At 44.3% G+C, this 25201-nt stretch overlaps 1 long non-coding RNA gene across 1 annotated transcript in view; it reads right to left on the reverse strand.

The window, feature by feature from the left end:
• Nucleotides 1-2093: 2093 nt before the first annotated feature.
• The window catches only part of 9130221F21Rik (RIKEN cDNA 9130221F21 gene), a 28633-nt gene continuing 5525 nt past the window's right edge, over nucleotides 2094-25201 (reverse strand). The window contains exons 2-3 of the long non-coding RNA NR_046180.1: nucleotides 5691-6107; nucleotides 2094-4139 (exon numbers count right to left, since the gene is read on the reverse strand). This is a non-coding gene — a long non-coding RNA (RIKEN cDNA 9130221F21 gene). The remainder of the gene's footprint in view (nucleotides 4140-5690; nucleotides 6108-25201) is intronic.

Consider the following 25201-nt stretch of genomic DNA (forward strand, 5'->3'; position numbering starts at 1 on the left):
CGTCGAGAACAATAGCTCGGGACAGAGCGGGAGAGAGGAAGGGGGAGGGGGGAGGGAGAGAGAGGAGCTAAATGTGTATGAATGATCTGGGCTTTTTTGAAACCTCAGTGACATACCTTCTCCAGCAAGAACACTCCCAGTATCACACCTCCTAATCTTTCCCAAGCAATCCACCAACAAGGAACCAAATATTCAAATATATGAGCCTTTGGGGGCATTGTCATTCAAACCACCATGACTGGTGACCAAAGAAGACCTATTTGGTAAGATGGGGGATCAAGTCCTGCAACTGTGTGTGACATTGTTTTAGGATATGAGGAAGTGACAATATATAAAACCACAAAGCATCTAGCACTGATGGGGAGGGGACATAGCCCTCACCCCTAGCTGAGGAACTATTGACAATAGATGGCTGTTAGGACAAGGAGAGTCTTTAGGGACATAGTCCCTGGTAGGTTGACCATGGGCAGCATTAATTGAACTCTGGGTTATGAAATAAATAAAGAGACCCCAGTCTCTTTAGATAGGTAGATAGATAGATAGATAGATAGATAGATAGATAGATAGATAGATAGATAAAAGAGCATAAAGTTGAAAGGTGTTCATGGAGGAATTTGAGGGTGGATATGATTGAAGTCTATTATATGCATGTATGAAATTCTTGAAGAATAAATGCAAAATATTTTTTAAACCCCAAATCAGAAATGTGTGCAGAGCCTCCAAGGAGGAGCAAGGCCAGGTGTGTGATCGGAAAAAATAGATGCGATTATTCCAGTGCTGGAGTCCAAATCAATTAAGGATGTGTGCTTTTATATTACAGGAGGTGAAAAGCCACCTGAGGGCTTTGGGTTTTCAAAAAAGACTTTATTTTTAATTATGTGCATATGGGTATGTGTATACATGAGTTAAGGTATCCACATATGCCAGAAGATGGTATCCAACCCCCTGGAGCTGGAGTTACAGCTGGTCATGAGTCACCAGACATAGGTGGTTTTGTTTTTGTTTTTTGTTTTTGTTTTTCACCTGAGGAACTGGAATTGCTCCTCTCTGAGACAGAAAGGACCAGGGAAGGCATATTGAAAGGATAGGAAATGAGGTGCCCACTAGTCATCTGTGAAGAGGTCTGGTTATAACTTGGGTTTATAGCTTTGAGCAGCGGTCTGGGGTAGAGGTCTAACTCTGAGAGTCATTCTGTGTTTAAGAGATAAAGTCAGGAAAAAGCGACAGAGGACAGGCCCAATGCCTGACCATGGGACAGCCCCATATTTACCGGTGGAGAGGTGGGAGAAGGAACAGTCAGAGAGGTAGGAGAAGAGTGGGTACAAATCAGAAGTGTGTCGGGAGGTCACATATGAGGAAGTCCCAAAGTAGTCATGGTCAGCGGGTGCCTGTACCAGGGAGGGCTTGGGAGTGCAGTGTGAAAAGATTCAAAGATAGATCAGCCCTGGATGTTTCAAGCAAGAAAGAAGAGGCTGGTGAGAAAACAGCAAAGGAGATGGAAGAGACTATTGCCTCCCATATCACCAGGCCCCAGGTGTGAGAAGGCTGAAGAAAGCATCTCCAGCACTTAGCCGCTGGCCTCTGCGGGGCTGCAGGGAGCAGCGAGGACGGCTTCTCCAGCAGCAGTTAAAATGGGTTTGTTTGTTTCATTCATGGAGAGGGGATATATGCTCGAGTGCTCCAGCAACAGTCAGGGGACACGTTCTGGGAGCTGGTTCTCACCATTCATGTGTTCAGAAAGGTTCTCTCTGCTGCCGTGGTAAGTATTCCAAACCTTGGGACCTAGAGAACACCTAGACAAGTCCCCTGTCTCCGCTTCCCGTCTCAGGGTATGCGCTCTAGGATCACGTATGTGCCCCTGAGTCTGCTTTTATGTAGGTTCTGGGCATGGAACCCAGGTTCTCAGGTTTGCTTGGCAGGATTTTTGCTGGCTGGACCACTCCCTGCCCACCAGCAGCAAAACCTAATTGTCTCCTAGACACATTGTTTTCCCTTCTGACTCCGTCACTTCTGAAAAGCACTTTAGAAACCCACACGTGATGTGACCCTGTAACATCTGACCCGAACCATAATTACGCACATCAACACTGTTTGCTTCCTGGTAGGTATGTACTTATCTGCAGAGCTCGAGTTTTAAGCCAATCTTTAAATGTTTTGTTTACAAAAAAAAAAAAACATACAGCCGTTTTCTCCATGAGGCCATATCCCTAGGAAACGTACTGAATCTGTATTCAAACCTCTTTGTGTATTTTCTTCACTGTTGATGTTGGAAGGCCGGTATGAACATACAAATGAGCATCAGTGGGGGTCATTCCATGCAAAGGCATCTTCCCTGGCACTTGTCGTTTCTTAATAAGTGGGTAAACAGAAACAGGGCAAGCACAGTGGTGCACACCTTCAGTCCCTCCCAGCATTCAGAAGGCACAGCTTGACAGATTTGAGGACAGCCTGTTCTACAGAGAGAGCTGCGATGCTGCACAGTGAGACTCTGTTCTAAAAAAGGAAGACTTGGGGAGTGTGGGGATGTAGCTCAGTTGTAGACGCCTGCCTAGCATGAACAAAGCCCTGGATTTAATAGCCCACACTATCAAAGAAAAGGTATTGATGGTGCAGATGATGATGATGGTAATAATGGTTAATGAGGAGGAGAGGGGAAGGAAAGAATGAAGAAAAAGAAGAGAAAAGCTAAAAGAAGAGAGAAGTGGGAGGGGAGGGGGGAGGAAGGAAGAGAAAATTTTCAATGTAAAATACTTGGAATCTGTCTTTTCCTGGGGACAATATTCAGGAATGAATGTCTGCCTTGCCTTAAGCCATCCCTGGTTCTTCTCTTTGTAGTTAGTCTTGTGTCTAGACTACAGGCAAAGGAATATTTGTGGAATGAATTGGACTTCTGGCTAAGCAGAGATCCCTCCAGAACTCACAGAACTTCCAGTTCCTTAGGGAGCATCCCTCCAAGACTCCAGTCCCACCTCTGCCTGGCTACTGGTCTTTTCCCTGCACCTCCAATCCCACCACGTGAATTCAGGTGCTCCTTGGCTTTTATTAAATGTGATTCTATCATCATGTAACTTAGTCTTCTACCAGCCTCATGCTGCCAGTTCTCCCTGCCAGTGATTGAGTTTGGCTTAGAAGTAGGGTATTCACTGCCATATGCAAATATTCTAGAATGTTTTCCCAGCTGTGTTTAGAATTTTAGGGGTGCCTTAGTTAGGGTTTTATTGCTGTGAACAGACACCATGACTAAGGCAACTCTTATAAGAACAACATTTAAGTAGGGCTGGCTTACAGGTACAGAGTTCAGTCTGTTATCATCAAGGTGAGAACATGACAGCATCCAGGCAGGCATGGTGCAGGAGGAGCTGAGAGTTCTACATCTTCATCTGAAGGCTGATAGGAGAATACTGACTTCCAGGCAGCTAGAATGAGGGTCTTAAAACCCACACCCACAGTGACACACCTACTCCAACAGGGCCATATCAACTCCAACAAGGCCATACCTCCTAATAGTGCCACTCCTGGGCAGAGCATATACAAACCATCCCAAGGGGCTTCTGCTTCTGGCCATGGAATTTGGTGTCATCTGAATATAGAGATAGGAAATACAGTTGTAAGCAGAAAGATGTAGAAAAACACAGGTGAGGGTGGTGCCAGATCTGAGGTTGACCAGAGGATGAGGAAATGAACAAGCTGTTGGGAACTTCTTCAGTCTTTGATGCCTTTGGTTCCTTCCCATAATCCATCATGAGATGGGATGGAATAGGGTCATGTATTTGTTTATTCTGGTGTGTGTGTGTGTGTGTGTGTGTGTGTGTGTGTGTGTGTGTGTGTGTGTAAATAGATTTCATAGATTTCAGTGTCTACCTCCATCACTGTCCTTATTTTTCAAGACAGGGTCTCTCGATGAACTAGGAATTCACCTGTTCTAGTTTCATTTCCATTGCTGTGCTTAACCACCCTGACAAAAAGCAACTTAGGGAAAGAAGGGTTTATGTGGCTTACAGTTCCAGGTTACAGTCCATTGTTGTGGCGAAGTCAAGGAAGGAATTAGAATGTCACATCACAGTCAAGAACAGAGAAGAAATGCATGCATCCTTGCTTGTTTGCTTGTTCTACTTCTGGCCATGGAATTTGGTGTTCATCTGAATAGAGAGATAGGAAATACAGTTGTAAGCATAAAGATGTAGAAAACCATCTTGGCTTGGCTTTCTTTATCTGTGTACAGTTTAGGGGCCCCTGCAGAGGGAATGGTGCCACCCACAATGAACTGTATCTCCCTATATCAATTAATAATTAAAATAATTACCTACAGATATGCACACAGGCCAACCTGATCTAGATAACTTTCTTCCCAGATGATTCAAGATGATAGTTAAAACTAATTGGAATGTCACCATTCTGGTTAGACTGGACAGTGAGCTCCCCAGTGACCCTACATTTACTCTCCTCAGTGCCGTGTTACAGATATGTGTTACCATGTACAACTTTCATGTAGGTGCTGAGGATCCAAGCTTGGGTCCCCATACTTGCTCAGCAAACATTTCACCCACTGAGACATCTCCCTAGTCCCTGGAATAGTCCTTAAGAGTTATTATGCAAATGTATATTTAGAGGGGTTTTTTTCCCCAGATCATAGTGTAACCCTATTGTAAAAGAAAAGAAAAAACAACTTAAAAAAAAAGATGGGGCTGTCTTGTTCAGTTAAAGATGCTCACTGCCCACGTCTGACACCCTAAGAAGGAACCTCAGAACCCATATGGTGGAAAGATCAGATCCCACAAGTTGTCTTCTACCTTACTCTCTCTCTCCCTCCCCTCTCACTTTCTCTCTCTCTAATACACATACTAAATAAATAAAAGAGGAGAAGAAGAAGAAGAAGAAGAAGAAGAAGAAGAAGAAGAGGAGGAGGAGGAGGAGGAGGAGGAGGAGGAGGAGGAGGAGGAGGAGGAGGAGGAAGAGGGGAGCATTCAAAACCAGGTAAAGGTGCTTGCCACCCAAATTTGACAACCTCAGTTTGATCCCCAGAACACCCACAAAAAGGTGGAAGGAAAGAATGGACTCTGCTTATTGGGAGCCAGTTGCTGCTTCTCTGAAGCAGAGAGAAAAAAAGAGAGAGAAGAAAAGTCTGTCTGCCAGGCAGAGTCAAGGCAGGTCAGGGCCTGCTGGCAGATTTTCCCACCTTCTGGGGCATGGAGAATAAAAGAGGTGCACTTGAGGCTCAAGGTGAGGGGCGAGGGGCTTAAGATTTTATTGACTTGGTGGAAGGAACAGGGAATTTTTTTTGTGTGTAAACAAATGTCTTGTGTATATTTCAACAAGTTGTTTCTGTTAGCTTGTGGCTTTGCTTCCCATGGTACTCTAGTATAAGAAGGCAATGAGAAATACACTCGCTGCTGGCTTGGTATTGACCTGCAGCCCTCCTGTATCTGTGTCTTGCATCCTTTTTCTAGCTCTTCTTTAATCATCTTCACACTTCCATCAGAGGACTGACTTCGTTCTGGCTAGACTGGTACATCTGATATCCACACTGGTGCCATCTCTCTCTCTCTCTCTCTCTCTCTCTCTCTCTCTCTCTCTCTCTCTCTCTCTCTCTCACTGTCTCTCTCTCTCTCTCTCTCTCTCTCTCTCTCTCTCTCTCTCTCACACACACACACACACACACACTTTTAAAAAGAAAATGAAATAATACTTACCATCTTCCCAGCATAATCACATATATTCTACAGTGTAGAGGAACCAATTTGAATGCTAACTTGGCAAGTCCTCTGTGGGATCCCATGGCTCCACCTCACTCTTATGATGGACAGGCTGACAGAAAGATGGTCTGATTTGGATACCAACATCTTCTCCCTTCATAAGTGCCAGAGCAGAGCTACTATCATCTGTGCTCAGGTATTCCAGGTGCCGGGCACTTCAGCATCCAGAGTCCCTCAGTGACAAGCCAAGTCATTCCTCGGGCTAGAATGTGATTGTACTCACAAGGTTTCTATTGCTGAAATGAAGATGGGGTAGCTTTGTAAAGAAAAGAGGTTTACTTAGCTTGTGTTTGGGGAGGCTAGACATAAAGCAGACTCGCTCAGGCTCTGGAGAGGCATCTGTGGCTGGGTCACCTGGAGAATAAGAGTCTGTGTGAGAGGGGCAAACATCTCTATATAGGAAGCCATGGAGAGACTGGTGGCCCAGGTACAGACATTTATGACAACTTGGTTTCACAAAAAGTCACCCCACTGTTCCCTTCTGAGTCAAAACGCCCAGTGACCCTCCCACTGGGTCCCGCCTCCCACCTCATCCCACCTCTTTTCTTTTTAAAAATGTCATGTGTATGGATGTTTCTTCCGACATGTAGGTCTGTGCCCCATATGTATGCCTGGTGCCTGTGGAGGCCAGAAGATGGCATCAGGTCGCCTCTAGAAGTGATGTTGGCTTTAATGAGAGCTAGCCAATCTCTGCAGTTGCACCCGTGCCACGTTAGTTATGCAAAATTTCTGATGACATCTCTGGTCAGAGGACAGAAACAGAGGCTAGGCTGTGCCTCTCAGTAGCTAAGAGGACCAGAATAAGTTTTAAATCTTTTACTTATTGGTTTATTTTAAACCTCCATGGACGTTATTTTGTTTTCTCCCCTATCTGAAAATGGAAACAGCAACTGCAGTAACAGCATCTTGAGGGTTGTTTGGAATTTTGCAGATGGTTTACAAAAGGATGGTTCAAAACACAAGCCCATCTTCATTTAATTTATTTTTTCCCATCCCTCGTCTTTTCACTCTGTAGACCAGGCTGACCTCGAGTGGGAGATGAGCATGCCTCTGCCTCTGCCTCTCTGCCTCTGCCTCTGCCTCTGCCTCTGCCTCTGCCTCTGCCTCTGCCTCTGCCTCTGCCTCTGCCTCTGCCTCTGCCTCTGCCTCTGCCTCTGCCTCTGCCTCTGCCTCTGCCTCTGCCTCTGCCTCTGCCTCTGCCTCTGCCTCTGCCTCTGCCTCTGCCTCTGCCTCTGCCTCTGCCTCTGCCTCTGCCTCTGCCTCTGCCTCTGCCTCTGCCTCTGCCTCTGAATGCACCAAGGCACTTGGAGCTTTGTGCTTTGAGCCTGTGATGAGGCATATCGCGGTAAGAGTTCATGGTTGAACATACAAGACAAGATGAACAGAGAGCCAGGGTACACTATTCCTAAAGGCATGCACACCACACCCAGCTCAACATTAGTCCATCTTCATTCATGATACCTGCAATAAACCTTGCCCCTTCCCTTCCCTTCTAATTTCTATTCATTTTTCAAAGATGAAGTCAAATTCCTTGCTAAGCAATTGTGGCCCTTTTAGTCCTGACACAGGAGAAAGAAAACAGAATCCAGACTGAATTGAAACAGCCTGGGAATTTTTATTGCCCCAGGAGAATGTGTGGGCAATGTTAGCTACCACAGCAGCTCCTAATGCCCAAGTAGTCCTTTCTGAGAGAACTTCTGCTGTTTTAAGGAACATCTCCCCCAAAACACCGAGGAAGGACTCTGGATCTCCCTGTGGCCAGTAGGTATCCAACCTAACAACTGAAAAGTGAGAAACTCCACCTCAGAGAAGTGGGAAACTGGTTAAAGGCTTGAAATGTGTCTCACGCAAGAAGCTATGTCAGTCCCAGCCAATATAAGTGGGAGCCCAGAACCTCTCCAATCCTTATTAAAGTTCACTTAGAAATCACCTTTTTAATAAAAGCTTCACACATCTCCGGCCCATGTCCTGCTCTGCTTGACATAAATATTTCCTAAGTGAGCATGATATGGCCACACAGCTCTCACCTACACACCAAGGCTGTTAGGCTCTTTTTGCTTCTCATATAGATGGTGAGGTGCTTGGGATGCCGTGCTAGAGAAAGTTTATTGGTGACAGTTTGCTGATCAGTCATATCCATGAGGAGTGTCATTTCCTGGAACAGGATAATTCTCTTCCCTGATCCTAACAATCCAATATTGGGACCTGATGTCCTTGAATATTATCTATGTAGGTTTAGTCATTGGGATCCTTGGAATCTGATGTATTATCTATGTAGGATTAGCTGTGACCCAACTATAGATGCCATTCAGACTCAAACAAAAGTTTGATGAATCATAGAAGGGCCTTCCTTCCTTCCTTCCTTCCTTCCTTCCTAGGTTCCAAAGATAATCCCAACAGCAACAAGGAATAAAAGAAAGACATTTTGGCCTAGCAGAGCAAGACCAGGTTACAAGCAGACTAGTAAAGTTGAACAAAGAACCATCAAAAGGATCTGCAGAGATAGTTCAGTGGTTAGGACTACTTGCTACTGATGCAGAGGGCCCAGGTTTGAATCTTGTCATCTACATAATGGCTCACAACTGTCCTAACTCCAGTCCAGTGACTCCAGTCTCAGGGAATCTGATGCCTTCTCTGACCTCCACAATTTCTAGACACTCACATGCTGCACAGACATACAAGCAGGCAAAACACTCATACACATACATAAATAAAATGATCAAAAGATTTAGAAGAGATGAGGCACACTCGGGGTGATATGGCCATTTGCCAGGGAAGCAAGGCTAAGAGTGGGCAGCTTTGAGGAGAGGTCCTCAGGTCCTGAGGGAACATGGCTCAAGAGCAAGCAGCAAGGCCAGGTGTACCAGGGCCTGCAGACATGTAAAGACTGAAAATAACAGGTATGGCTAGGGTATGCAAAAGCAGACTCCTCCCAGAGTGTCAAAATGATTCATATTGGTGACAGACTTTCCTAAAGGCAATTTTACAAAAATATGCCACATTTAAAAATATCCCTACATATGAGCAAACATTTTCTGAGAACAGTTTTAGAACCAAGGAAGGAAGGAAGGAGAGAAAGAGGGAGGGAAGGAGGGAGGGAGGGAGGGAGGAAGGAAGGAAGGAAGGAAGGAAGGAAGGAAGGAAGGAAGGAAGGCCCTCTTGTGATTCACCAAACTCCTGCTTGGGTCTTAATGGCGCCTATAGTTGGGTCACAACTAAAACTACAAAGATAATACATAGGATTCCAAGGATCCCAGTACTAGATTATTAGAATGAAGAATGATGCTATACTGGTGTGTCACATTCATAACATTGCTTAGAGAGGGACATTTGTAGCCATTAGATTAGGAACTCATCCTGGAACCAATCATAATGGCTAATGGAATTGGATTCTCCTGAATGGCCAGGCTTCAATCACATGCCTCTTGATTGTTTCTGGGGAATAGAGAAGGCTCTTGATTGACAGTTGAGTTGTGTGGGTATGGATAAAGGAAGGAGCCGTTTTCCAAAGATAAACAGGGATACCACTGGCCACAGAAGACTGGGAATGGAAAGTCTCCTGACTTCCCAACAGCCCCCACAACTCCCTCTGTTCCCCTAGCAGGAAATGCTGCTCAGACAGACAGCTTCAGGCATAGAATAAGTGACTTTTTCCAGAATCTTCAAGGGATTTTATATAGTTTGTACCCATACTCTACGTTTTGAAAAGATGAGAAGATATGGAAAGTCACAAAGAAAACCCTCCTTCAGCAAATTCTACTGGCATGCGCCACCACAACCGGCATGGATACAGAAAATGTGGTACATTTATACAATGGAATACTACTCAGCTATTAAGAATGATGACATCCTGAGTTTTGCAGGCAAATGAGTGGAACTAAAAAATATCATCCTGAATGAGATAAATCAGACCCAAAAGGACATGCATGATATGTATTCACTAATAAGCAGATGTTAGCCAAAAAAAAAAAAAAAGTACAGAATACCCAAGATTCCATCCACAGAACTCAAAAAGGTCAACAAGTTGAAGTGCCCAAGTGAAGACACCTCAGTTCCACTTGGGAGGGAGGGACCTGGGAGGGAAAGTGGACTCGGGGTGGGGGTGGGGGGAGAAGGGAACCTGATCTGGTATTAGGTGAGGGTAAAGGACTGAAGCCCTGAGGGCCAGCAGAAAGAATGGAAACAGGCAACCTTGGGAGATAGGAGGTTGGGGGACCCTCCAGAATGCACCTGAGACCTGGAAGGTGAGAGACTCTCAGGACTCAAAGGGAGGGACCTTAGATGAAATGCCTGCCAGTAGGCAGAGGGAACTTATAGAGCCCACCTCCAGCAGGAAGACAGGACATCAAGTGAGGGAGGAGGGTGCATTCCACAGTCACAACTCTGACCCATAATTGTTCCTGACTGAAAGAATTACAGGGATGGAAATGGAGAGGAGCCTGAGGAAAAGGAGGTCCAGCGACAGGCCCAAAGTAGGATCCAGCTCAAGGGGAAGTCCCAAGGCCTGACACCATTACTGAGGCGATGGAGTTCTCACAAAAAGGAACCTATCATGACAGCCCTCCAAAAGACCCAACAAGCAGCTGAAAGAGTCAGATAGAGATATTTGCACCCAACCAATGGACAGAAGCATCTGACCCCTGTGGTTGAATTAGGGAAGGCTGAAAGAAGCTGAGGAGAAGGGCAACCCTGTAGAAGCACCAGAAGTCTCAATTAATCTGGACTCCCAAGATCTTTTAAGCACTGGACCACCAGACAGGAAGCATACACCAGCTGATATAAGGTCCCAACACACATACAGTAAAGGTCTGCCGGGTCTGTGTTCATTCAGAGATGATACACCTAACCCTCAAGAGACTGGAGGCCCCAGGGAGTTTAGAGGTCAGGTGGGGTGGGGTGGGGTGGGAACATCCACATGGAGACAGGGGGTGGGGAGGAGATATGGGATGTGGAACAGTTGGAAGATGGATGGGGGTGGGGATAAAATATGGAGTGTAAATTACTTAATTACTTAATTAATTAAAAAAGAAAGAAAACCCATGTCAAGCATTGTGGTGTACACTTTTAATCGCAGCACCCAGGAGACAGAGACTGGCAGCTCTCTGTGAGTTCAAGGCCAGCCTGGTCTATAGTGAATTCCAGATCAACCAGAGCTAGATCATGAGACCCTGTCTCAAAGAAAAAGAAAAAGAAAAAGAAAAAGAAAAAGAAAAAGAAAAAGAAAAAGAAAAAGAAAGAAAAAGAAAAAGAAAAAGAAAAAGAAAAAGAAAAAGAAAAAGAAAAAGAAAAAGAAAAAGAAAAAGAAAAAGAAAGAGAAAGAGAAAGAGAAAGAGAAAGAGAAAGAGAAAGAGAAAGAGAAAAAGAAAAAGAAAAAAAAAGAAAAAGAAAGAGAAAGAGAAAAAGAAAGAGAAAGAGAAAGAGAAAAAGAAAAAGAAAGAGAAAAAGAAAGAGAAAAAGAAAAAGAAAAAGAAAAAAGAAAAAGAAAGAAAAAGAAAAAAAGAAGACCCATATTTTAAGTTCAATCTATGAATAATTAAATAATTTGAAAGATATGTTTGAGGCCACAGGAGAACTGTAAAAACAAGCAAGCAAACAAACAACCTAGGAACCTACAGGAAGGTTGACAATGCTAAGGATGGTGCTGGAAAGATCCCAGACCTTAGACTGACCCAGGCCATGTCTACATGTGTCAGTGTGACATTGTCTAGCACGTTACATACTGGAACCTGGGGCTTTCTGATTAGGCTAGGCCAGCTGTCCAGGGAGCCCTAGGGCTGTTCCTGTCTCTGCCTCCCTGACACTGGAATCACAAGTTTGCTCCACTGTGCCAGGCTTTGTCATGTGAGTTCTGGGGATCAGGCTGAGGTCCTTATACCTATTTACAAACAATTCCTAGGCACTATTCCGTAAGGCTCAGTGTCTTTGTCCCTAAAGCTGAGAAGAGAAATAACACCATGGACCAGCTGTGAGAATGCCACAAGACTGTGGAGTACCGGTCACTGTGCACTGCATCTCAGCCAGGTAAAGGCCAGACAGGGAAAGCCTTCACATTTAAACAGAATAAACTGATTCTGACACCCAGGGGATTGGAAAGCCAGAGCCTTGTTAAAGGGCAAAAGAACCCTAGAATTTAATTTAGGGTGCTAGTGAGAGTTACAATTGCAGTTGAAATTGAAACTATGTTGAAAAGCCAGAATTTCCCTCTCCCACCCCCACCCCCACCCCCCAGACATCAAGTTCTTACCAGTGTGTGAATGAGACAATTGTTTGATTTGGTGATTTCAAGAGCTTAGGAAACACAGAGGAAGAGAGCATCTATACTACTCAGCAAGGCCAGGACATCAGCCACCGCCAACCCCCTGTTCCAGTTTGCATTATGCCAAGACACCACAGGCCTCAGGCCTCATCAGCATCCTTCCTTAGGACTGAGGAGGTCAGCATGGGTAGTGGTGGCCTCTGATTTCCTAACCTTAAGTCAAGCCCAGTAAAAACTGTACAAATGTGGTGGTGGTATCTGAGCGCAATGCTGTCCAAGAGAGAGATGGGAGCTGTTGAGAAGGCTTTGGTGCCAAGAGAGAACATTGTGGTTCTCTCTCACGACTCTCACACAGTCATTTATGAGAAAAAAGCATTGAACCAGAAGCACAAAGCCACCTCTGACTGTGCTATAGGGAAAGCTTCAGGACTCTTCCAGCAACTTCTTCATCCTTAGAATCTGCCAATGCTGCTTTCTAAGGATAGCCAACAGGCTCTAATGAGAGCCTTGGGGACAGCCTTGCTCCGACAGGTCTGTGTCCTTATAACCCATCTACCTGTGGGAGAGGGGGAGGCTCACATGGTCTGTGCCCCTGATAGGAAGTGTATGGTCCACTTGGCTTAGAGTACCAAGCGCAATGAGAGAAAGAAGCCCAAAGTTTCTGTTCTAGTAATGGCTGAAAGTTCCAGGTCTTAGGCCTGCCCACCCAGGAGTCCAAAGTACTTACAAGGAAAGATAAACTCACAGTCATCCACAAAGCAACAGACTGGAGTAAAAATGTTGGCGTTCAAAACCTGAGAAGATCTTGAGTGTAGCAAGATGAAACCATCCATCCACTAAGGTAGAATGTTTGACAAATGAGCATGTGGCAGGAACAATGGCTTGTCTAAAGGAGTGAGTGATATAGTCAAAGGCTAAACTTGGCTTAGGTGATGATATCTTTCAGTACTCACTGCAAATGAAAGACTTTTCCATATATATGTTTATTTCCTGTTGCTAAAAACCAGTGGCCATATATTAGGTAAATTATAAAGAAGGTGGTAGCATTGCATTTAATGATTCTGGTACAAGTTTGAGGGGTGCTCTTAGAATGAGATTCATACTGGCAGAGTCCTGAGACAGCACAAGGCATCACAGGATGATACACTAGGAGTAAGTATGTGTCCATGCCTTATATTCCTCTCTCTGTGTTTTCATGCAGCAATATGGGGGGGGGTGTCTCCATATTGATAACATTTTCTAATCCTAATCACAACCCAAGGGCCCCACTTCTAAGTAACATATTTAGACCAGGGTTTTATTTTAGATAATCACAGGGACATTATATTCTTATTAGAGTTTCACAGTGCACAAGCTAAATGCAAACTATAGCACCATATAAGCAGGAAAAAAAAACCAAAGGTATGTGCTTCTATTAGCCTGATCCTATAATAATGGTTAAAAGAAGGGATCACAAAAGGTAATTCATATCCATAGAATAAAACAAAAATGTCTGAAAAAAAAGAGTGCCAAGCACAGAAAAAGAAAGAAAAGAAAAAAAGGAAAGGAAGAAAGGAAGAAAGAGAGGAAGGAAGGAAGGAAGGAAGGAAGGAAGGAAGGAAGGAAGGAAGGAAGGAAGGGAGGGAGGGACGGACGGACGGAAGAAAGAAGAGGCAAAGACCTCTGGCTACTTTGTAGATCCTTAGATTGGGATTTGCTTTTGGGAATCCATAATGAGGCTACCACAGACACCTGAAGTTCCTTGTCTGAAGCAGAGGAAGAAGTGATGTGTTAGGCAGGAAATTCCAGAGCAGTGCATGGACCAGGAATGAGATAACCAGAAGTGAGGGTCATGGGATAGGGAAGGAATAGAGGAAGTGAGAAAGCAAGTAGGAGACACCCATCTTCCCCTTATTAGCTACTCCTCCTGTTCAGGGACTCAACCAGATCTGCCCTCAGAGCTGACCAAATGGCTACACTCTACCTCTTGACCCCTGAACCCTAGCTGTAGGCTCCTCCTAATGTGAGGCAAGGACTCTGGAGAAAACACTAGCTAGTATCCTGATCCAAAATGCTAGTCAAATGTGGTATTGTATACCTTAGTCTCAGCACTTAGCCGCAAAGGCTGATGTACCTCTTATGAGTTCAGGGTCAGCCTGCTCTATGTAGTAAGCTCCAGGCTAGCAAGAGCTACATAGTGATATCCTATCTCAAAGAACAAGCTGAAATATTTTGGACTTGAGAATACTTGTATACGTATAGTGAGATATCTTGTTTAACAGGGCCTAATTTAAAACACAAACTAAATCAAAATATGAAATTCGTTTATGTTTTTTACACATTTGTATACAGTTTAGCCTATAAATAATTTAATAGAATATTTTAAAGAATTATATCAATTAATTTATTTTATATACGTTTAAGTGTGTGGGCATCCATGGGTGGGGGTCAGAGGTCAGCTCTCAGGAGTAGGTTCTCTTCTCTCACCATATGCTTCCCAGGGGTCAAACTCAGCTCATCAGACTTGGCAGAAGCACCTTTACCCACCGAGCATCATGCCAGCCCTTGTAAAATGGTTTAAATGGGCCCACATTTGACTGTGACTTCCAGAGGTGAACACGAGGTCAATGGTAGAACTTCCTACTTATAGCATCATGCCCGCACTCAAAGGCTTTCTGATTCGGGAGCATTAGGGGTTAGAGCATCAACTTGCAGTTCTCCAAGGCCATCATAGCCACTCAGAATACGCTGAGGAGAGAATACTCCAGAGCAAGGCAGGTCCTATCTGCCTGACTGTCCTTTGTGCATGGGAACAAAACAAATCAAAGACACCGGAGATAGGACACACAGCCACAGGCTTAGACTAACAGCCACACTTGAACAGCTGTCCGATCAGATACTGTAGTGCTGCTCTGGGTCACCAGCAGGGACTGGTTGTTACACAGTCCCCAGAGGTGACCTGAGTGACGGGAAGGGGAGATTGACTGTGGTGTGGCATGGGCTCCACACTGTGGAGAGGGCCTCCAGGAGGGAAGAAACATCAGATCAGGGTTGAAAAGCCACAAAAAGGCAAAATGCTCCAGGCTCATTCGCCAGGAGCTTTTTAGGTCAGGACAGGTGAGTTTGAGACTCCTGGGGGCAAGGTTAAGGGGACATTGTGATTAGGATGACAATGGAGGATGGTTCTTGAAGAATGGAACACTCTTCCTTCCTCTTCCTCTTTCCTTCCTCTGACTTAGCAACATTTTCTTGGACTTTTTGCAACCAGCACAATTTCTTGGGACCTTGAAGAAGCTATCATGCATTGGGAGTCTAAAACAAAGCAAAAAAATCCCATTCACCGTTCTCCCCTTCAACGTCCTGTGGTTGTCACTTGTGGCTTTCTCCTGATGGGGCGGGACAGGTGCACATTCCAGGATAAGGCTGACACTTTGGCTTAACTAACAGTCCTCTCTTGCATCGTGGTAAAGGGTGAGAGTCTCTGCCTCTCCCTGCTGCAGTAGGAAACTCCAGATCTTCCCAGGAACTGCCTCCTGGGAAGGCTTTTTCCTTAGAAGAGGGTGATAAGCCAGCAGATAGCTCGTTCAACTCTCCCGTGGTCTTATACCCAAGCTCAGGGTCACATGATATGATCATTTCCCATGTGGAAATGTACAGACCTCTCTTAACCAATAGGGAGACATTGTAGGGTCAACTGAGGCAGGCAGAGATTTAGTGGTCCAGGCATGTTGCTGTATCTCACCATACCTGAGTCCTCTTATGTCCAGGAGCAATGTGTCTGAGTAGGGTCTTCCTAGATAACAAGCACTTTACAGGTCTCCCTAACTCCACGGCCATCCCCCTCTCCACCAAGCTGGCCAGATCTGTTTAAAACAAAGATCTGTTCCAGGCATGACGGACTTAAGTTTATAGTCTTAGCACTTGAGTAGTGGAGGCAAAAGGATCTCAAATTTGGGGCCAGCCGGAATTACCTAGGAAGAATGTCTTGAAAAAATGAAAACAGACAAAACTGTCCATTCCTTTGAGTCCTCCCTGTGTCTGGTTGAACTGTCACCTCCTAACCCTGAACCCCCTTTGTCCTGCTCCAATAAACTTCTCAAAGGCCTCCATTGCCCTTCCAACCCATCTCCTGGCTACAGCCCACTGCCAGTTCCTGATAATGCTGTGTTTGCAAGTCCCAAGCCTCTATTAGAAATAAAGCATTACTCATCCTCTCAGATTTGGAGCAAATGCCATTGCCCATGCGCCTCTGTCCCCCTCCCCAGGCAGTGTGGCACACAGTCCTTGTTCCAGTCTGGGTGATAACTCTCAACACCCAGCACATCATGGGCATGCCAGCCAGGTGTAGGGACACCACTTGCTCTGTCTCCCTTTTCAAGTTCATGGAAGTGCTCCAGGGAAACATAGGACTGATGGAACACTTGGAGTTCAGCATCCCAAGGGCAAATACAGTTTAAGGACTTTGAACAGATATTGATGCCTGGACTTGGTTACTAGTTAGCAAGCTCAATAAAGTTCAAACAGAACAGGGCATTCTTCAGAGCTCACTAGGGTATAGGGCAATGATTGTAACATAAACACCAGTGGCCTGTTATTGCTGAAGTACCCAATCCTTCAGTTATGAAGGAAGAGGATGTTCCGATAGTCACCCCTGGAGGCTCTTTTATTGTACCATTACAGAAGTGGCCATGGTAAATCTTAGAAGGTGGCATTCTTGTAGTTAGTGAGAAAGGGGTACAGGCACCTAGGTGCTGACCAAGACAGAGATTTCAGCCTTCTCAGCACCGTCCCACCTCCCACCTGGTGGAGATGGAGCACCCAGAGACCATGTCCATCATCACATCTTCTCATTGCCCGAGAGTTCAGTTCAGGCTTCCTGGTTTTCCTTTATATCTGGGCCCGATCCGCTGGGAAGGGCTGACAGTATGTAATTATCTTTTATCAATGTGCTGCTGTGACATCCATCTTCACCTTCACATTGGCCAGTTTTGGAGTCAGCTAGGAGACACACTTCTAGGTGTGTCTGTGAATACGTTTAGCTGAGGAGGAAAATCCACCTAGCCTGTGGGCAGCATGCTCCCCAAGAGCTTGGGTTCCAGACTGGATAAAAAGAAAGAAGACAGTGGAACACCAACATCCATCTCTGACACAGTGTGGCCAGCCAGTTGCCATGTTCCTGCCTCCATGTCTAGACACCGTGATAGGCTGTGACCTTCTTTTTTTGTCCCCAATTTTTTATTAGATATTTTCTTCATTTACATTTCAAATGCTATCCCCTATACCCTCCCCCCGCCCTGCTCCCCTACCCACTCACTCCCACTTCTTGGCCCTGGCATTCCCCTGTACTAGGGCATATAAAGTTTGCAAGACCAAGGGGCCTCTCTTCCCAATGATGGCTGACTAGGAGATCTTCTGCTACATATGCAGCCAGAGACACGAGCTCTGGGGTTACAGGTTAGTTCATATTATTGTTCCATCTATAGGGTTGCAGACCCCTTCAGCTCCTTGGGTATTTTCTCTAGCTCCTCCATTGGGGGCCCTGTGTTCCATCCAATAGATGACTGTGAGCATCCACTTCTGTATTTGCCAGGCACTGGCCTAGCCTCACAAGAGATAGCTATATCAGGGTCCTTTTAGCAAAATCTTGCTGGCATATGCCATAGTGACTGCGTTTGGTGGCTGATTATGGGATGGATTCCCAGGTGGGGCAGTCTCTGGATGGTCCATCCTTTCTTCTCAGCTCCAAACTTTGTCTCTGTAACTCCTTCCATGGGTATTTTGTTCCCTATTCTAAGGAGGAGGCTGTGACTTTCTTAACTGTCAGCCAAGGTAAGTCTTCTCCTCCCTACGTTGCTTTGTCACAGTGACAGGAAAAAAGGAGGAGAACTCTGTTGAGTGCACAAACACTGCTTGGGAGTTGGAGGAGATAAGGGGACATGTTCCCCAGAGCTTGACCGTGGACTCGAAACGGGATCTGGCAAACACGAGGTTTTGTGTCATTGTGCTGTGCTTTGAGGTCACTCTGTTTCTTGACTGCAATGCCACTAGAAATGACACTTCTGGAGGCTGCATCTGTTTCCTGCTAGTGAAGAGTTAGGACGTGGTATGCTTTAGGGGAGTTTGTGGACTGTGACAGGTCAATATGTGGGTTTCCTTGGCAGTATTGTTCCCCTGATAACTGAACAGGCTTCCAGATTTTGCAGACTACAGCTTAGTTAGTAGAGTGCTTGCCTAGTATACACAAAGCCAGGGGTTCAATTCCCAGCATCGAATCTATGAGCAGGAGTAGGGGCACCCACTTGCAATCCCAGTACTGATGGAGTGGGAGGAGGAGAATCAGAAGTTCAAGGTCATCCTCAGCCAGGTAAGGAGTGGGAGGCCAGCCTGAGCCACATGAGCCCCTGTCCAAAAAAAAGAAAGGAAAGGAAAAGACTTTAAGCTTCTGGATTTCGTGGAACAAAGATTGCTCAAAGGTTGTTATTTATTTACTCTGTGCCTTGACATATCATGTCTCATTACTTCCAAAGACATGCCTTTCTTAGATGTTCAGTTGAAGTACAACTATAGCATATTTACCCAAAATCAAACAAATGATACTGTACTGTGCCACTTGGTAAATTTGCACAGGGTGATCACACAGATCTGACCCTGACCAAGAACTATATAACTTTAGCCATAACTCCCCTCAGGGCTGTGTTCATCACCCAACCTCCAACACTACCGAGTAGTTTTGTCTGTTTTAAAGTTATGTAAATAAGTTTAAAAAATGTCTAAGAATCAGAGTGTATACTTCTTTTTTTTTTCCATTTTTTATTAGGTATTTAGCTCATTTACATTTCCAATGCTATACCAAAAGTCCCCCATACCCACCCACCCCCACTCCCCTGCCCACCCACTCCCCCTTTTTGGCCCTGGCGTTCCCCTGTACTGGGGCATATAAACTTAGCAAGTCCAATGGGCCTCTCTTTCCAGTGATGGCCGGCTAGGCCATATTTTGATACATATGCAGCTAGAGTCAAGAGCTCCGGGGTACTGGTTAGTTCATAATGTTGTTCCACCTATAGAGTTGCAGATCCCTTTAGCTCCTTGGGTACTTTCTCTAGCTCCTCCATTGGGAGCCCTGTGATCCATCCATTAGCTGACTGTGAGCATCCACTTCTGTGTTTGCTAGGCCCCGGCATAGTCTCACAAGAGACAGCTACATCTGGGTCCTTTCGATAAAATCTTGCTAGTGTATGCAATGGTGTCAGCGTTTGGATGCTGATTATGGGGTGGATCCCTGGATATGGCAGTCTCTACATGGTCCATCCTTTCATCTCAGCTCCAAACTTTGTCTCTGTAACTCCTTCCATGGGTGTTTTGTTCCCAATTCTAAGGAGGGGCATAGTGTCCACACTTCAGTCTTCATTCTTCTTGAGTTTCATGTGTTTAGCAAATTGTATCTTATATCTTGGGTATCCTAGGTTTGGGGCTAATATCCACTTATCAGTGAGTACATATTGTGTGAGTTCCTTTGTGAATGTGTTACCTCACTCATGATGATGCCCTTCAGGTCCATCCATTTGCCTAGGAATTTCATAAATTCATTCTTTTTAATAGCTGAGTAGTACTCCATTGTGTAGATGTACCACATTTTCTGTATCCATTCCTCTGTTGAGGGGCATCTGGGTTCTTTCCAGCTTCTGGCTATTATAAATAAGGCTGCTATGAACATAGTGGAGCATGTGTCCTTCTTACCAGTTGGGGCATCTTCTGGATATATGCCCAGGAGAGGTATTGCTGGATCCTCCAGTAGTACTATGTCCAATTTTCTGAGGAACCGCCAGACTGATTTCCAGAGTGGTTGTACAAGCCTGCAATCCCACCAACAATGGAGGAGTGTTCCTCTTTCTCCACATCCACGCCAGCATCTGCTGTCACCTGAATTTTTGATCTTAGCCATTCTGACTGGTGTGAGGTGGAATCTCAGGGTTGTTTTGATTTGCATTTCCCTGATGATTAAGGATGTTGAACATTTTTTCAGGTGTTTCTCTGCCATTCGGTATTCCTCAGGTGAGAATTCTTTGTTCAGTTCTGAGCCCCATTTTTTAATGGGGTTATTTGATTTTCTGAAGTCTACCTTCTTGAGTTCTTTATATATGTTGGATATTAGTCCCCTATCTGATTTAGGATAGGTAATGATCCTTTCCCAATCTGTTGGTGGTCTTTTTGTATTACTGACGGTGTCTTTTGCCTTGCAGAAACTTTGGAGTTTCATTAGGTCCCATTTGTCAATTCTCGATCTTACAGTAGAAGCCATTGCTGTTCTGTTCAGGAATTTTTCCCCTGTGTCCATATCTTCAAAGCTTTTCCCCACTTTCTCCTCTATAAGTTTCAGTGTCTCTGGTTTTATGTGAAGTTCCTTGATCCACTTAGATTTGACCTTAGTACAAGGAGATAAGTATGGATCGATTCGCATTCTTCTACACGATAACAACCAGTTGTGCCAGCACCAATTGTTGAAAATGCTGTCTTTCTTCCACTGGATGGTTTTAGCTCCCTTGTCGAAGATCAAGTGACCATAGGTGTGTGGGTTCATTTCTGGGTCTTCAATTCTATTCCATTGGTCTACTTGTCTGTCTCTATACCAGTACCATGCAGTTTTTATCACAATTGCTCTGTAGTAAAGCTTTAGGTCAGGCATGGTGATTCCACCAGAGGTTCTTTTATCCTTGAGAAGAGTTTTTGCTATCCTAGGTTTTTTGTTATTCCAGATGAATTTGCAAATTGCTCCTTCTAATTCGTTGAAGAATTGAGTTGGAATTTTGATGGGGATTGCATTGAATCTGTAGATTGCTTTTGGCAAGATAGCCATTTTTACAATGTTGATCCTGCCAATCCATGAGCATGGGAGATCTTTCCATCTTCTGAGATCTTCTTTAATTTCTTTCTTCAGAGATTTGAAGTTTTTATCATACAGATCTTTCACTTCCTTAGTTAGAGTCATGCCAAGATATTTTATATTATTTGTGACTATTGAGAAGGGTGTTGTTTCCCTAATTTCTTTCTCAGCCTGTTTATTCTTTGTATAGAGAAAGGCCATTGACTTGTTTGAGTTTATTTTATATCCAGCTACTTCACCGAAGCTGTTTATCAGGTTTAGGAGTTCTCTGGTAGAATTTTTAGGGTCACTTATATATACTATCATATCATCTGCAAAAAGTGATATTTTGAGTTCCTCTTTTCCAATTTGTATCCCCTTGATCTCCTTTTGTTGTCGAATTGCTCTGGCTAATACTTCAATTACTATGTTGAAAAGGTAGGGAGAAAGTGGGCAGCCTTGTCTAGTACCTGATTTTAGTGGGATTGCTTCCAGCTTCTCTCCATTTACTTTGATGTTGGCTACTGGTTTGCTGTAGATTGCTTTTATCATGTTTAAGTATGGGCCTTGAATTCCTGATCTTTCCAAAACTTTTATCATGAATGGGTGTTAGATCTTGTCAAATGCTTTTTCTGCATCTAACGAGATGATCATGTGGTTTTTGTCTTTGAGTTTGTTTATATAATGGATTACATTGATGGATTTTCGTATATTAAACCATCCCTGCATCCCTGGAATAAAACCTACTTGGTCAGGATGGATGATTGCTTTAATATGTTCTTGGATTCGGTTAGCAAGAATTTTATTGAGGATTTTTGCATCGATATTCATAAGAGAAATTGGTCTGAAGTTCTCTATCTTTGTTGGGTCTTTCTATGGTTTAGGTAACAGAGTAATAGTGGCTTCATAGAATGAGTTGGGTAGAGTACCTTCTACTTCTATTTTGTGAAATAGTTTGTGCAGAACTGGAATTAGATCTTCTTTGAAGGTCTGATAGAACTCTGCACTAAACCCGTCTGGTCCTGGGATTTTTTTGGCTGGGAGACTATTAATAACTACTTCTATTTCTTTAGGTGACATGGGACTGTTTAGATGGTCAACTTGATCCTGATTCAACTTTGGTACCTGGTATCTGTCCAGAAATTTGTCCATTTCGTCCAGGTTTTCCAGTTTTGTTGAGTACAGCCTTTTGTAGAAGGATCTGATGGTGTTTTGGATTTCTTCAGGATCTGTTGTTATGTCTCCCTTTTCATATCTGATTTTGTTAATTAGGATTTTGTCCCTGTGCCCTTTAGTGAGTCTAGCTAAGGGTTTATCTATCTTGTTGTTTTTCTCAAAGAACCAACTCCTCGTTTGGTTAATTCTTTGAATAGTTCTTTTTGTTTCCACCCCTGAGTTTGATTATTTCCTGCCATCTACTCCTCTTGGGTGAATTTGCTTCCTTTTTTTCTAGAGCTTTTAGATGTGTTGTCAAGCTGCTAGTATGTGCTCTCTCCCGTTTCTTCTTGGAGGCACTCAGAGCTATGAGTTTCCCTCTTAGAAATGCTTTCATTGTGTCCCATAGGTTTGGGTACGTTGTGGCTTCATTTTCATTAAACTCTAAAAAGTCTTTAATTTCTTTCTTTATTCCTTCCTTGACCAAGGTATCATTGAGAAGAGTGTTGTTCAGTTTCCACGTGAATGTTGGCTTTCTGTTATTTATGTTGTTATTGAAGATCAGTCTTAGGCCATGGTGGTCTGATAGGATACATGGGACAATTTCAATATTTTTGTATCTGTTGAGGCCTGTTTTGTGACCAATTATATGGTCAATTTTGGAGAAGGTCCCGTGAGGTGCTGAGAAGAAGGTATATCCTTTTGTTTTAGGATAAAATGTTCTGTAGATATCTGTCAGGTCCATTTGTTTCATAACTTCTGTAAGTTTCACTGTGTCCCTGTTTAGTTTCTGTTTCCACGATCTTTATCCATTGATGAAAGTAGTGTGTTGAAGTCTCCCACTATTATTGTGTGAGGTGCAACGTGTGCTTTGAGCTTTACTAAGGTGTCTTTAATGAATGTGGCTGCCCTCGCATTTGGAGCGTAGATATTCAGAATTGTGAGTTCCTCTTGGAGGATTTTACCTTTGATGAGTATGAAGTGTCCCTCCTTGTCTTTTTTGATAACTTTGGGTTGGAAGTCGATTTTATCTGATATTAAAATGGCTACTCCAGCTTGTTTCTTCAGACCATTTGCTTGGAAAATTGTTTTCCAGCCTTTCACTTTGAGGTAGTGTCTGTCTTTTTCCCTGAGATGGGTTTCCTGTAAGCAGCAGAATGTTGGGTCCTGTTTGTGTAGCCAGTCTGTTAGTCTATGTCTTTTTATTGGGGAGTTGAGACCATTGATATTAAGAGATATTAAGGAAAAGTAATTGTTGCTTCCTGTTATTTTTGTTGTTAAAGTTGGCATTCTGTTCTTGTGGCTGTCTTCTTTTAGTTTTGTTGAGGGATTATCTTCTTGTTTTTTCTAGGGCGTGGTTCCCGTCCTTGTATTGGTTTTTTTCTGTTATTATCCTTTGAAGGGCTGGATTCGTGGAAAGATAATGGGTGAATTTAGTTTTGTCGTGGAATACTTTGGTTTCTTCATCTATGGTAATTGAGAGTTTGGCTGGGTATAGTAGCCTGGGCTGGAATTTGTGTTCTCTTAGTGTCTGTATAACATCTGTCCAGGCTCTTCTGGCTTTCATAGTCTCTGGTGAAAAATCTGGTGTAATTCTGATAGGCTTGCCTTTATATGTTACTTGACCTTTTTCCCTTACTGCTTTTAGTATTCTATCTTTATTTAGTGCATTTGATGTTCTGATTATTATGTGTCGGGAGGAATTTCTTTTCTGGTCCAGTCTATTTGGAGTTCTGTAGGCTTCTTGTACGTTCATGCGCATCTCTTTCTTTAGATTTGGGAAGTTTTCTTCAATAATTTTGTTGAAGATGTTTGCTGGTCCTTTCAGTTGAAAAATCTTCACTCTCATCCACTCCTATTATGCGTAGGTTTGGTCTTCTCATTGTGTCCTGGATTTCCTGGATGTTTTGAGTTAGGATCTTTTTGCATTTTCCATTTTCTTTGATTGTTGTGCCGATGTTCTCTATGGAATCTTCTGCACCTGAGATTCTCTCTTCCATCTCTTGTATTCTGTTGCTGATGCTGGCATCTATGGTTCCAGATTTCTTTCCTAGGGTTTCTATCTCCAGCGTTGCCTCACTTTGGGTTTTCTTTATTGTGTCTACTTCCCTTTTTAGGTCTAGTATGGTTTTGTTCATTTCTATCACCTGTTTCGATGTGTTTTCCTGTTTTTCTATGACTTCTACCTGTTTGGTTGTGTTTTCCTGTTTTTCTTTAAGGACTTGTAACTCTTTAGCAGTGTTCTCCTGTATTTCCTTAAGTGAGTTATTAAATTCCTTCTTTATGTCCTCTACCATCATCATGAGAAATGCTTTTAAATCCAGGTCTACCTTTTCAGGTGTGTTAGGATGTCCTGGACTGGGCGAAGTGGGAGTGCTGGGTTCTGATGATGGTGAGTGGTCTTGGTTCCTGTTAGTAGGATTCTTACGTTTACCTTTCGCCATCTGGCAATCTCTGGAGTTAGTTGTTATAGTTGTCTTTGTTTAGATATTGTTCCTCTGTTGATTTTGTTACCCTCTATCAGCAGACGTGGGAGGCTAGCTCTCTCCTCTGAGTTTCAGTGGTCAGAACAGTCTCTGCAGGCAAGCTCTCCTCTTTCAGGGAAGGTGCACAGTTATCTGGTGTTTGGACCTCCTCCTGGCTGAAGATGAAGGCCCAAAACAGGATCTTTCCCAGAAGCTGTGTTGCTTTGGCCAGGAAGGTGGCCGGTTGTCTGGAACCGAAGGTGGCGCCACCTCTGAAGCTCTGTGGCTCTCGCCAGGAAGGTGGCCGGTTGTCTGGAGCCGAAGATGGTGCCGCCTCAGAAGCTCTCTGGCTCTCGCCTTTCCCAGAAACGGCTGGCCTCTGTATTCCACACTGTCACCCGTGCAGCCTGCCCTCCGCGGAGTCCTGGAGCCAAGGAGACTCCTGCTGCCAGGGCCTGAGGCACAAACCTCTAGGGCTGGCGGATCCCTGTGCACTCACCAGGAAGGTGGTCGGTTGTCTGGAGCCGAAGATGGCGCCGCCTCAGAAGCTCTCTGGCTCTCGCCAGGAAGGTGGCCGGTTGTCTGGAGCTGAAGATGGCGCCACCTCAGAAGCTCTCTGGCTCTCGCCTTTCCCAGAAATGGCTGGCCTCTGTATTCCACACCGTCACCCGTGCAGCCTGCCCTCCGCGGAGTCCTGGAGCCAAGGAGACTCCCGCTGCCAGGGCCTGAGGCA

Source organism: Mus musculus, chromosome 6, assembly GCF_000001635.26.
Source record: "Mus musculus strain C57BL/6J chromosome 6, GRCm38.p6 C57BL/6J".
NCBI lineage: Eukaryota > Metazoa > Chordata > Mammalia > Rodentia > Muridae > Mus > Mus musculus.